Raw genomic sequence first — 14,041 nt, forward strand, 5'->3', positions numbered from 1 at the left:
AGAACCCATAGAGACTATAACTTGAGTTAGGAGCAGTTTCTGCTGTCATAGCTTCTCTGCTGTGCACCTGTCCACAGTACAGTCTAACAGTTTATATAATAACCCACCCCTTTTAATGCACTGTAGCCATGAGGTAGTAGAATTTGATATCTTAAATAGATTCTTCAACAGGAGTTTGTTTACTATTCAGCTCTTGCATCTATCCTTCTCATCATGAATCATCTAGTGTCATTTCATGTGACATCACATAACATGCATACACCAACAGGAATGATTGGGCTGGATGTGAAAGCTTGATTGCCAAAAAAGCTCAGCTGGAATTAGGTAACTGTCAGATGCTGCTTCCCTATGCTTTTTGCATTAGAAGTTGGGACTTAGTGGCTAAAATGTTATGAGTTTCAAGCACATAACTCCGGCACGTCACAGGAAAGGGCGGCTGACATGATCGCTGTACCGACATGGTGCTTTGCTTAGCAAAGTAATAACAATAGTGATATTCTTTAGTAATTCAACAAATGGATTGTTAATGACATCATCAAGGACCTCAGGAGACACCTGCACTCACACTAGCGTTTTGACTGAGATTATCATGAAACATCATTTTAGTTGACTTAAATCTATGTACATCTCTTTGTTTCCACTGGTATATCTTTATATCTTTCGCCATGACAGTTTTTTGACTTTTTTGACTGCTATCCTGTTTGTAACATCAGCACTATGTATCCAAAGACTGGGGGGATACACAGAATGTTTAGTCTGATCTGATATGCAGCATTAAATAGTGTCCTATCAGATTTACTGGCCAAACAGTACCTATTCAGTAGGGAGTTCAAGGCAAGACTCCCTAAAGCCCCATCTACACGATACGATTCTTTGTGCGATTCGAATACAATTCTATTTACGATCCGATTAAATCCGACATGTCCGATCTGGATTTGATTCAATTCGATTTGCCATTGTTTTGCAATGGAAAATTGAATTGAATCGAATTCCAATCGGACATGTCGGATTTAATCGGATCGTAAATAGAATTGTAATCGAATCGCACAAAGAATCGTATCGTGTAGATTGGGCTTAACACTGCAGAGTGGCCTCTTGAGGGCGTCCCAGTGGCTGCAGCTCTTGAGTGTCTTGAGCCTGACAGGAGAAAAGCGCTATATAAATGTTCAGATTATTATTCTGATTATTAATTAACTACTCACTTCTGTCCAGGACTTGAAATAAAGATAATCTGGAGTCTGGACTATATTCTGCCTGCTGTCTTATTAGAAACCTTTTTTTTTTTTTGGAGTAAGGTATGCTGTAAAGTCAAGACATGCTACTTTTCCCCTTGGCATTGACAGCACTTTGTGTAGTTGTTTAATATGCTAACTTGAAGACATGATTAGTTATATGTGGTACAGTGAAACCAGACCCTAGTCTTGTCCGTATAATCTAAGGGATTCTACAAAATCATTGAAGCCTAAGAAATGAGGATTTTCAAAGATAAATGTTTTTGTAACTGGGGCAACTTGGAATCAGTAGCCTAGGGGGCCTAATTAATCACTAATACACGTAAGAGTCAAAAAACGACATTCCTAATGTGTTCCAAGCACTTACATTTAAAACAGAAAAGTGTCAATGGCTTTATGCTCTAGAATTTGTAACAAATTATCTGCCTTTCTTACAATGCATTGTATTAAACTAAATGTAGACTCCATTGGTTCAATGTAAAGACATATCCATTATTTTTGCCAGCGGCATTTTTGTGTATGCTTCATTTCCCAACCAATGTCAAGTTCTTTTAAAGTGGACCTGAACTAACACAATTAAAATGAAACTAACAGTAGGGCTCAATGATAACATTTTGGGATGCATTAAAAGGGAAATAAAAACTTGGGATGATAGCATAATGCTGCCTCTGTTTAGCTCTTTTGTAAGGCCATTAATGGAATATGCAATACAGGTCTTGGCACCGTATTACAGGAGGGTCATTGCAGTTCTGGAGCGGGAACAGAGATGAGCAATAACATTGATCAGAAGGATGGAAGGTCTCACATACCAATACAGCTTTATTTAGTCTGGAGAAAAGATGCCTTGGAGGAGATCTAATAAACATATAAATACTGTACATCAGAGGGCAATAGTAAAGCTTGGCAGATCAGCTTTTTGTCCATAGGCTTCTGCAAAGGACTAGGGGACATGATCTGCACATGGAGGAAAACTGCTACTACAATTGGCAAATCTTTTGTCTATTTATTTAGGAAAGGATTCTTTACAGTAACAGTGATTAACATGTGGAATGTATTACTACAGAAGGTAGTTATGGCACATTCTATATCTGCATTCAAAGGGGGCTTGGATGCTTCCTTTGCATTGAATGATGTGCATGGCTATAATTACTAGGTAATTCCTGGCAGCATTGATTCAGGGTATTTATCTGATGTTTTTTTCACACAGATGCAGAACACTCTTGGCCATAGGAGTGCAACTGGGGTGCACGGCTGGCCTGGGCATGTGCAGAAGAGCCCTGACCGCTCGTGACAAGCCAAACTATCAGAGCTTTCTACGGCACAACAGAGCCGCTATGGAGGACAGCGAGGGAGCCCACAGTCCACATGTAGCTGGAGGATGCCCCAGGTCAATATAAATCAGACACAGTGTACCATCTCATGTTTCCTTTAAGGCTAAAGAAGGATGCATGTGCATCATTACAGTTAGCTTCATTTTCATTATGTAAGTTCAATGCTGCTTTAAACAAGTGCTAATTCTATGATAACGTTGGGGAAACAAAGGAGGCTAAGACTTATGTTACCACATTTACATGTAGTTTAGTAATTACTTTTACAGGAAGGATAATAAGATTGCAAGGGATGGCTTTGAGTTTATTGCAACTCATTATTTTCTTTTATTGCATTAGAATGGGAATACTCTTTATATTAATAAGCCAATTAAGCAAGTGATCAGAAAACAATAATGTATATAGTGGTTCAAGTACCACTTAGTGCTCTCTCTTTCTCTCTTTCCTCTTGACACTCCACGATCCTGGTTTTCTTCACAAAGTTAACTCAATCTAGTCTAGCCATTGCTTTCAAGCACTGATTTTTTATTTCAAGCACCCTTAGGTCCTTCTCACAGTAATTAACCATCTCTTACCTGTATATAGTTTCTCCCTCTTCCTTCTTCTCAAATATGCTATTTTTATTAGAACTGCTGCTATAATTGGAAAAATCATAATTCAATAACAGATGGTCCAACTCTGGTTCCTCTCTTGTATTCTGTTTTATGTCATTACATATTCAACATCCACATTGTTCTGTGTATTAATGGGTCTTTAGTGTTATCTATCTTTCTGACAATATACTTTTGCACTAGATAGTTCATCTAGGTAGGTATATAATCCTCTTTTTTTAAGAATTGTGCTGATAAAGTGTTTAGTATATATTCTCACTTGGTGGAGTTGGGTGCATTACGGTCTATTTAACCCCTTGAGGACCGTGGGCTTACACCCCCCTAGTGACCAGGCAATTTTTTACAATTTAGGCCGCTGCAGCTTTAACACCTCACTTCAGGGCTGTACAACTCAGCACACAAGTGATTCCCCCCCCCCCCCTTTTTCTGCCCACCAACAGAGATTTCTGTTGGTGGGCTCTGATCCCTGCCAGCATGTTTATTTATTTATTTTTATTTGTATCTTTTTTTAAAATAAATATAAAAATTTTTTCTACCCGCCCCTCTCTTCCCCTGCCAGCCAATCACAGCGATCGGCTGTCATAGACGATCACCTTTGTGCCTCCAGAGGGGACAGCCGTGACACACCCAGTACAGCGCTGCCTTAGATCTCAGTGCTGTACAATGTAAATAGATGGCAGTTTCACACTCTAAGGGCTGGTTCAGACGGACGCTTGCAGAGCATTTACAGCCAGCGTTCAGGGCTTGGTGTTAAACGCTCCCATTCAAGTGAATGGGAGCGTTTGTACCAAGCTTTCAAGCGCGTTTACACAAACGCGGCGTTTGGGTCCCGATTTTCCCTGGCGTTCAAGCAGCCCCTGGAAGCTACATGTAGCTTCCAGGGGAGGTTAACCGCGACGGCTAATGTCCCCCTAGGGGAAGAAAAAACGCGACCGCATCCAAACGCACACGAACGCTGCTGAACGCGACGCCAACGAACGCAACGCCTCCAAACGTCCATCTGAACCAGCCCTAACAGTCTCCTAGCGGAGATTGCTGCTGGGAGACTGCAGAGGCGTATCTAGGGATGACGGCGCCCATGGCAAGCAATTAAATTGCGCCCCTTTTGGGAATGGGGGGGGGCGGCGGGGGTTTGATGCAATTTTTCCTGGACAAAAGGTTAAAGAACGTAGACAATTTTTTTACAGACGGGTGGAGTCATTAACTCGGTAGGTATTTTTCATTGGGGGGAGGGGTTGTGGTAGTGGGCAGGGTGTGCATGGCCTGACTGAGGCCCTCAAGTGATAAATGCAGCTAATGTGAGGCCTCCCAAGCTATAAATGCAGCTTCCCCAAGTGACAATTGCAGGTAGTGTGAGGCCTTCCCCCCCCCCCCCCAAGTGACAAATGAAAACCACACACAGCACTTCAGATCCCAAACACAGCACTTCAGATCCCAGACACACCACACACGCAGCACTACAAGTCCCAGCCACACCGCACACGCAGTACTACAAGTCCCAGCCACACCGCACACGCAGCACTACAAGTCCCAGCCACACCACACACGCAGCACTACAAGTCCCAGCCACACCGCACATGCAGCACTACAAGTCCCAGCCACACCGCACACGCAGCACTACAAGTCCCAGCCACACTGCACACGCAGCACTACAAGTCCCAGCCACACCGCACACACAGCACTACAAGTCCCAGACACACCACACACGCAGCACTACAAGTCCCAGCCACACCACACACACAGCACTACAAGTCCCAGACACACCACACACACAGCACTACAAGTCCCAGCCACACCGCACACACAGCACTAAGAGTCCCAGCCCAGCTACACCACACACAAACACAGCACTACAAGTCCCAGACACACCACACACGCAGCACTACAAGTCCCAGCCACACCGCACACGCAGCACTACAAGTCCCAGACACACCACACACACAGCACTACAAGTCCCAGCCACACCGCACACACAGCACTAAGAGTCCCAGCCCAGCTACACCACACACAAACACAGCACTACAAGTCCCAGACACACCACACACGCAGCACTACAAGTCCCAGCCACACCACACACACAGCACTACAAGTCCCAGACACACCACACACGCAGCACTACAAGTCCCAGACACACCACACACACAGCACTACAAGTCCCAGCCACACCACACACACAGCACTACAAGTCCCAGCCACACCACACACACAGCACTACAAGTCCCAGCCACACCACACACACAGCACTACAAGTCCCAGCCACACCACACACACAGCACTACAAGTCCCAGCCACACCGCACACACAGCACTAAGAGTCCCAGCCCAGCTACACCACACACAAACACAGCACTACAAGTCCCAGACACACCACACACACAGCACTACAAGTCCCAGCCACACCACACACGCAGCACTACAAGTCCCAGCCACACCGCACACGCAGCACTACAAGTCCCAGACACACCACACACGCAGCACTACAAGTCCCAGCCACACCACACACGCAGCACTACAAGTCCCAGCCACACCACACACACAGCACTACAAGTCCCAGCCACACCACACACACAGCACTACAAGTCCCAGCCACACCACACACACAGCACTACAAGTCCCAGCCACACCACACACACAGCACTACAAGTCCCAGACACACCACACACGCAGCACTACAAGTCCCAGCCACACCGCACACGCAGCACTACAAGTCCCAGACACACCACACACACAGCACTAAGAGTCCCAGCCCAGCTACACCACACACAAACACAGCACTACAAGTCCCAGACACACCACACACGCAGCACTACAAGTCCCAGCCACACCACACACACAGCACTACAAGTCCCAGACACACCACACACGCAGCACTACAAGTCCCAGCCACACCACACACACAGCACTACAAGTCCCAGCCACACCACACACACAGCACTACAAGTCCCAGCCACACCACACACACAGCACTACAAGTCCCAGCCACACCACACACACAGCACTACAAGTCCCAGCCACACCACACACACAGCACTACAAGTCCCAGCCACACCACACACACAGCACTACAAGTCCCAGCCACACCACACACACAGCACTACAAGTCCCAGCCACACCACACACACAGCACTACAAGTCCCAGCCACACCACACACGGCACTACAAGTCCCAGCTACACCACACACGGCACTACAAGTCCCAGCCACACCACACACGCAGCACTACAAGTCCCAGCCACACCACACACGCAGCACTACAAGTCCCAGCCACACCGCACACGCAGCACTACAAGTCCCAGACACACCACACACACAGCACTAAGAGTCCCAGCCCAGCTACACCACACACAAACACAGCACTACAAGTCCCAGACACACCACACACGCAGCACTACAAGTCCCAGCCACACCACACACACAGCACTACAAGTCCCAGACACACCACACACGCAGCACTACAAGTCCCAGCCACACCACACACACAGCACTACAAGTCCCAGCCACACCACACACACAGCACTACAAGTCCCAGCCACACCACACACACAGCACTACAAGTCCCAGCCACACCACACACACAGCACTACAAGTCCCAGCCACACCACACACGGCACTACAAGTCCCAGCCACACCACACACGGCACTACAAGTCCCAGCCACACCACACACGCAGCACTACAAGTCCCAGCCACACCACACACGCAGCACTACAAGTCCCAGACACACCACACACGCAGCACTACAAGTCCCAGCCACACCACACACGCAGCACTACAAGTCCCAGCCACACCGCACACGCAGCACTACAAGTCCCAGCCACACCACACACGCAGCACTACAAGTCCCAGCCACACCACACACGCAGCACTACAAGTCCCAGCCACACCACACACGCAGCACTACAAGTCCCAGCCACACCACACACACAGCACTACAAGTCCCAGCCACACCACACACGGCACTACAAGTCCCAGCCACACCACACACGGCACTACAAGTCCCAGCCACACCACACACGCAGCACTACAAGTCCCAGCCACATCGCACACGCAGCACTACAAGTCCCAGCCACACCACACACGCAGCACTACAAGTCCCAGCCACACCACACACGCAGCACTACAAGTCCCAGCCACACCACACACACAGCACTACAAGACACCCCCCCCCCTATCCTATCCTATTTACATACACCTAGTAACTTAGGAGTACAGGATGTTTCCTTTTGTGGTGTGCAGTGGGCGGGCTCAAAGAGGAGGCTGCGGCTGTGGGCAGAGACTGAGTGCCATGCTGTGCACATCTGATCTCACTCACACAGCAGACTGGAGAAGGCGGAGAATTCTGGGCGGGGCTTCTGCAGGAAATACAAGGAGGCTGTTTCTAGCGTGGCTGTATACAACTGATGTGATAGAGGAAATCAGGTGCCGATCACTTGCTAATGACGGCGCATGTGATAACTATGAATGATATAGTCAGTCTGCGCCCCTAGTTGTCTGGAGAAGCGGGCGCCCAGGGCAAATGACATATGTGCATGCTGGTAGATACGCGTCTGGACTGATGACAGAGTGGAGATGCGCGTCATTTGGCGTTAGGCAGTCTTGGGGCTGCCGCCACGTTCACACCAATTGACATGAAGCGGTCGTTAGGTAGTTAAGCAGGAGCCCATTCCTTTCTTTCTAATAACCAACTTTCAATCTTTTCTAAGTAATTGCTTCTCACAATGTGGAGATGGAAGATGATGCAAACTTTGGCAATGCTTGAAAATGGCGCAGGGTTCAATCACTCTTATGTGTGTTGCTGTCCGTCACGATGCACCGCACATACTGTCCGCAACTCAGGTAGTATGAAAGTCTATAGATTTCATGTTATCATTCACACTACAGTGTGCATTCCCGTGTGCTGTGTTATAATGCTTCCGAGAACATCCTACCGCATGCCGCGTGCTTTTTCATTTTGTTAGGCACACATTTAGCTAGGCCTAAGAGCAGAGGCCTAAGAGCAGAGGCCTAAGAGCCCAGAGCAGAGGTTATTGAACACAGGAAGCAGAAGCGATACATACATATGTGATTATAGCCAGCCTATCAGAGACTTATAGATTGATCATGTGTCACTACCATTTTATTCTTCTTCTACATGATTTCCCCTTCTGCAAAATTATGTGGCATAACTCCATCTCCCGTGTTTACTGTACATGTTTAGGGCAGGCTCACAATATGCATAAGGCATGCCCTATAACTTGCACATAGCTCACTGCACACTGGTGCATTCAAATCCACATATTATTATAGAATGGCCAAATGCTATGGAACAGGCATATTTTCAAACTTGCTATCCAGAAACACTATGGGCTTGATTCACAAAACGGTGCTAACTGTTAGCACAGCAGTTAGCACGGCTTTTCGCGTATTACAAATCGCGTTTCGCACGAAAAACGGTTATTGCGCGGAAAAAATGTTTTCGCGCATTAACGCAAGTTTTTTGCACGAACACGCAAATTTCTTACCGCGAACGTGACAGTTAACGCACGAAAAATTCGCGTTAACGTGCAAACGCGAATTTTTTCACGCAATAACCGTTAACACGCGAAATTTTGCGCAAAGCACTTTTCAAAGTGTGCTAACAGTTAGCACCGTTTTGTGAATCAAGCCCTATGTAGGCAAGGTATTTTCAATGCAGAGGCATAGGCATGCCAATACAGTGGTATGGGAGGTGCATTAAAGAACAAGCGACACCCATGTTAACCTAGAAATAGAAAACACATATATAAGTAGATAAATACTACTTCTACTTACATAACAGATGTATTGTGCTATCCACGTAATGATTCTTGTGAATTTTATAAAGGAAAAGCAGAAAATCCTATTCTAGGCAGTGGCCTTGCCAAGCTAATGCTGACATCATATCCTCCCTGACTCTTGTTTCCCCCCCCCCCCCTCCGTTCTCTTGCTCATTGTGTATTCATTAGCTGCCCTCCTCCCAGAGTCTTCAGACACTCCCACTGAGGTGTATACTAACAACTGCACTGTCTTTTTTTTATTTACACATCCAATCACTGAGTCACCTCAGCCTTGCTTGTAAACACAAGTAATCAGCTAGGCAGGGAAATAAATGGAAGAGGAGGAATATATTATAGAGATAAAAATAACTCCCAGCATTCAACTCTTTGGCACTATTTGGCAATAGGGACAGTTCTCCTAAAGTTTGTGATAACTACAAACCATAACAGCAGAAAAAGTTTTGCAAGTTTTGAATGCAATATTAGCATCTTTATCACTTAATACACTCAGACCAGTTGCTGTTGAAATTTGATTTTTATGGTGACAATACCACTTTAACATGCGGTAGCGTGTTGTGTAATTGCACAAGGCACATAGTGTGAAAGCACCCTTAATTATGAGATGGGTGTGCTATGTGAATACAATGGGTTCCCATAGACATGATAATCACACACTTCTTTAAAAGTGAACTATGACTAGCTTATTATGTACATCACTTGTTTAACCTTTCAGCTGCAAATGTTCCTGAAAATTGTTTTAAATTACTGGCAATTTTGAATTTTCATTCTATACTTCCAACATGCTTCATACTACCTGTGTCTATTTTCGCATATATAACCTATGAGAAACAGATTCATCATTTATCAATTCACTCCTATGAAGCGATTAGGGGATGTTGTGACATAATGGTGGATGAAGAGAGTACAACACAGAAACTGTTTGTGGCATTTTTATCAACTATCTAGCATTACATTTTCTACACTGATGGAACAATTCCTTAATCTAATGTCTTAGCAAGGCCAGTGCGCACTGTCCACATGCGCTGAAATGACTGACTTCTAAATATGCAAATATCTTCCCTTCAGATGAGTGATGATGCTCTCACATGAGTCAACACTAATGTGAAAGACAAGCATTTACAGTTTTCAAGCCAGTGATGCTCTAGCAACTCGCTGTTCCTATGCATAACAAGATAATTGTGGCATATACTGAGTTAGATACTTACAAGGCCAAACATTGCAGTCTTTTATTACCTAACTAGCTTTCCTTTATTATAGTCTTAAACAGGCGACCTTCACTGTGGGAACATGTATTGGCTACATGCTACAGAGTACATGGAGTTTATAAATCTCTCAAAGGCAAGAGGTAAATAGCATCGATAAATCATAAGCACAATATCACCACTTTTATGTACTCTGCTTTAATCACTGGCTGAACAAAAGAACATTTAGCTCTTGGGGAATTAAAGATTACGGGACAGTTGGGCCCAGCCTAATATAGATGATTGCTGCTGTTCTTTAGTGCTCCACAGCTTAACAGACAATAATTCCTTTGTCCATATAGGATTGTTGAAACCCATGAACGAACTTTGGTCGTCCATCAACCTTCGTCCTCATGCTGAACCTAGATGAACAGTCTTCTATTAATACTTCCGTACCTGACAAAATGTCTGCTCGTTTTTATCTGAATGGTATTCCATTACAGGTTCTTAAAGAGGTGCAAAAAAGAGTGGAAAAATGCTTGTTATTTCAGTTTCATAATTTAAAACACTGATATCCTAATGTGCTAGCATATTTATTTATACAGAAAAAAAAAATCTGCACAAACAGCTTGTACATCAAAAAGGGTGCCCAGAAATTTCAATGCCCAGAAAAGCCAAAGGTAGAATATTGGTAAATTTACCACTCTTCTAGTGGAAAAAACGATAGTAAAATATCTGTATTAACCACTTTCGCTTCCTGTGGCAGTATATCTACTGCAGGACTTCAGTTCCCGCACATGTGTGTAGATAGACGGCCCTCGCCACGATCCCTGTCAATGATCACTGGCATCAATGAGATGCCTGCAGTCAATGTAACAAAACAAAATTACACTTACACGCATTACACTTCCTGTTCGCGTGCTATTAGTATGGGACAGGAAGAAAATGCGTGAGGACATCTTGTGGGCAAATAGTAAAATTACACCTACATACATTTTATTTAATAAAAAAATAACATATATACCATTAAAATTAACCCCCTACCTCCCCCACTCTCCCATAGTTACCCAAAAAAAATTGCATATAAAAAAATACAAAAATGACAAGTTCAAAAAAATACATAAATAGTTACCTTAGGTGCTGAACTTTTTAATATATATGTCCTGACAGTATATTACTGTTATTTTTGAAAATATGGGCTTTTAATTAGTGATGGATGCAAAACGGAAAAAAAAATCACTTTTATTTGCAGATAAAATATTGGCGCCATACATTGTACTAGGTACAAATAAATAAAATGTTTAGGTTTTATCCACAGTAGAACATTTTATTTTAAAACTATAATGGCCGAAAACTGAGAAATAATACATTTTTTCAATTTTGTTCTTATTATTCCCATTAAAATGCATTTAGAATAAAATCATTATTTGCAGAATGTACCACCCAAAGAAAGCCTATTTGGTGGTGAAAAAAACAAGATGTAGATAATTTCATTGTTATAAGTAGCTATAAAGCGATTGGCAAATGAACGGGAGGAGTGCTGACAGATGAAAATTGCTCTGGTCTAGAAGGGAAAAAAACCCTTAGTAGGGAAGTGGTTAAATACCGATATTTTACTACAGCTTAGCCTAAGCCTATTCTTATACTGAACCCTCCCACTATCGATGCCTAAACATAACCACCCACCTAAACTTATCCCCCCCCATTGCTAACCTTACCCCTCCTACCCCGATGGCAACCTTCACACTCCTACCCCCCACGGCTAACCTTAACCATCCCCACTGCCACATTAAAAAGAAAACCCCTGTGAAAATGCCCACGAAAAATGTTAATTTTTGGGTGCCTCGGCCACAAAACTCTTGATATTTATCCCAAATGTCCCCTCTTTACTGATAATTCAATGGGAACTCGTGGCAGGGCCCAAACCTATGCCGCTAGGGGGCGCCCAAATTTCCTGTTTCCATAACAGCAGTCAAGAGTGCCGAAATCCAGACAAATCACAAATAACATAAAAAATAAACAATAGTACTAGTTAGTAGAGTAGCAATTATAAAAGATACTTCGTATAACACTGTATATAACATGCCAAAGTGCAAAGTTATATAGCAACCAATCACAGCTTACATCTCAGAGCAGTGAAAGAAAACATTCTGATTGGTTACTGTGGGTTACCTTACTTTGCCTTTTGCTATTTCAAACAAGCCTGTCTGCGATTTTTGCTTTTAAACACAATGGAGATAACAGCTGACAAACAATGCACACAAAATGGGTGGATGGGAAATTCTGAAATCCCTTATGCCACTTGTCGGCACCAAGCCTTTCTGACATGGTGTTTCCATCTTTTCATCTAATGCTCTTTTGTGACTCAACCTGTGCAATGCCAGATCTATGCACCCCAGTTTCCATAAGCATGGCAGACTTATTAAGAGGCAAACAATATGGGCTGTCAGCTTTCATTAAGCATTCAAGAAAATCCTGTGCTATTCCAGGTGACTGTGTACGTTCAGCCAAACACCTCATTTACCAAGGTCTTGATTTTATTTTCTAAGCCCTACTGTCTTTTCCTGCACATTTCCAATCTGCCAGACAGACCCCAGGTTTTCAGCCAATGCTATTTATCATTTTTTATTTTCAGAATTGCCGCATAACAAAAAGGCTTATAATGGGGAGCGGGAGGATTGTCAAGTTTCATAAAGCAGCCCAGGAATCTCTGCTGCTTTATATGACAATGTGAGCTCTGCACTGAGTTCAATAACGGGGTTAACAAGCTTTCACAAGGATATCCTGCTTAAATATGTGCAACATAAACAGCATGTTTGGGAGATGGAAGCACTGGCGTTCATTTTTTCCCCTCTTCTCCTTCACTTTCGTTTACTAAAATTTCACCAAAGGAAGACAATAGACAAAATGAGCTATATCTATTTTTACAGCTTTCACTCTCAGCGGAACTTGTTGCTGTTAACATGAAATTGCTTTCACTGAAAGAATTGTTCAGGATGTGATTACCACTGACAGGAACAAAATTCTAATACAGAGATGCTCTGTATGCCAGTCAGTGCATTGTATATTTACAAAATAACTAATGTAAGAAATTAGTTACAAGCCATTAACAATATACATAGCCCAGAGGGAAACCCCATTTTCTGGAAACAAATGCACCTGCCCCCTTCATTATGAAGCAAATACACCTCTACCTTTTATTATAACGCAAGTATATATATATATATATATATATATATATATATATATATATATATATATATGTGTGCCTTCAAAAGGGAAGTTCTTCATGACATGCCTGACTAGGGGTGTGATATGTGGCATGACTGGAGGAGCGTATCTTCCTCTCGTCTGAAGTATATAGTATATATAGGTAAATATAGAAATCGTGTTCACAAACAAAGCTTAAACTTCCCATAAACCATGATGGTGAGCAATCTTTGTCCTCAGGTAATTTGAGAATTGTTTTGAGACCCCCATGTTGCTACTCTTCAGAGAAAATGAAAAGAGGAGGGAAACTTACAATTGACCACCTTAACCACTTAAGGACCACAGTCTTTTCGCCCCTTAAGGACCAGAGCCTTTTTCTCCATTCAGACCACTGCAGCTTTCATGGTTTATTGCTCGGCCATACAACCTACCACCTAAAGGAATTTTACCTCCTTTTCTTGTCACTAATACAGCTTTCTTTTGCTGCTATTTGATTGCTGCTGCGAGTTTTAGTTTTTATTATATTCATCAAAAAAGACATGAATTTTGGCAAAAAAATGACTTTTTTAACTTGCTGTGCTGACATTTTTCAAATAAAGTAAAATTTCCTATACATTTGAGCGCGAAAGTTATTCTGCTACATGTCTTTGATAAAAAAAAAACATTCAGTGTATATTTATTGGATTG

General features: G+C 43.4%; 1 long non-coding RNA gene across 1 annotated transcript; it reads left to right on the top strand.

Moving 5' to 3' along the window:
• Positions 1–2,443: 2,443 nt before the first annotated feature.
• Positions 2,444–10,680, top strand: LOC137544271 (uncharacterized). Its single transcript, XR_011025804.1, has 3 exons — positions 2,444–2,619; positions 10,221–10,308; positions 10,507–10,680. It is a non-coding gene; the product is annotated as an uncharacterized lncRNA (long non-coding RNA).
• Positions 10,681–14,041: the final 3,361 nt, after the last annotated feature.

Source organism: Hyperolius riggenbachi, chromosome 2 (genome assembly GCF_040937935.1).
Source record: "Hyperolius riggenbachi isolate aHypRig1 chromosome 2, aHypRig1.pri, whole genome shotgun sequence".
Lineage (NCBI taxonomy): Eukaryota > Metazoa > Chordata > Amphibia > Anura > Hyperoliidae > Hyperolius > Hyperolius riggenbachi.